Below are 1,147 nucleotides of genomic sequence, written 5' to 3' on the forward strand. Positions count from 1 at the left end.
AAAAGAATGGGAATGGGTGGGTAGGGAAGTGGGGGGCGCTATGGGGGACTTTTGGGATAGCATTGGAAATGTAACTGAGGAAAATATGTAATAAAAATATTAAAAATTAAAAAAAAGAAATGCTAAGAAGCCATCACTACCAGACAATAACTTATCCACCTTGAATTTGTGTCCTCAGCTTAAAATGAAGTGGGAGGATTTAGAACTGGCTTTTATTGAACACACATGTTTTAACTATGTCTTAAAAGAATACATATCCTTGAAATTCTAAATGCTAGTGCTCACTTTGACAGAGTTTCCAAATATCACTGGAGTTCCTTAAAAAAAAAAGAAGAAAATCAAACTTAGCCACTGTATATATTTCTCATTCCAATTTTGAAATGACAAGCCAGTCATATACAAACAATTTTACAAAGGAATGAGCATGAAAAAGCAATATATTTTGATATATTTAATTATAATCTCTTTCTTATCATTCCTTAGGAAGTAACATTGCTACTGATTCTTTTTTATTAAATTCAGAATATAGAGCTGTAAAGTGTGGCCCAGCTATTTTAGCAAGTTAAAAGGAAAACCCCAAGTAGATCAGGAATATACACTGTCGGCAGTGGATTCTAAACCTCTAAACCCAACCCTGTAATTGGGACCTTGCCAGAGAATGCATGCATATCTGTCTCTCCAACAGGACTTCTAGAAGGGAAAGTTCAGCTTCTCCTACAAGTTTCATCAAGCCACAAGTTTACTGACTCCTTAACCAATACCCCTTCTCCCCATATATTTAATAAGGCCTAAACATGTAGTTCTTTCTCTTTAAATCTGGAACAAAGAGAGTCCTGATTTATACCATTCATCCTGGCTTAAGAATTTACTTCATTTTAGTTTTAAGTGTCATAGTTTGGAGAGTAAATTATACACATATCCTCATCTTTCCTAAAATGCTATTTCTTAACAAGCCCTGAAAGAATGGCCTGAAAGAGGATCTCAGTGCTACTCTATTTGTTAATAATATGATTCAAGCCTGTTCTTGATTCTAGACCTGTGCTAATTCAACATAAACCAGTAGTATCTGCTTTTATCAGATGGAATTTACTTTCCTCTAGAACATTCCACAGGCACTGATCAGACAAGAGAATTAAGACAGGATGCA

The sequence above is a fragment of the Mus caroli genome, chromosome 1 (genome assembly GCF_900094665.2).
Source record: "Mus caroli chromosome 1, CAROLI_EIJ_v1.1, whole genome shotgun sequence".
Classification (NCBI taxonomy): Eukaryota; Metazoa; Chordata; class Mammalia; order Rodentia; family Muridae; genus Mus; species Mus caroli.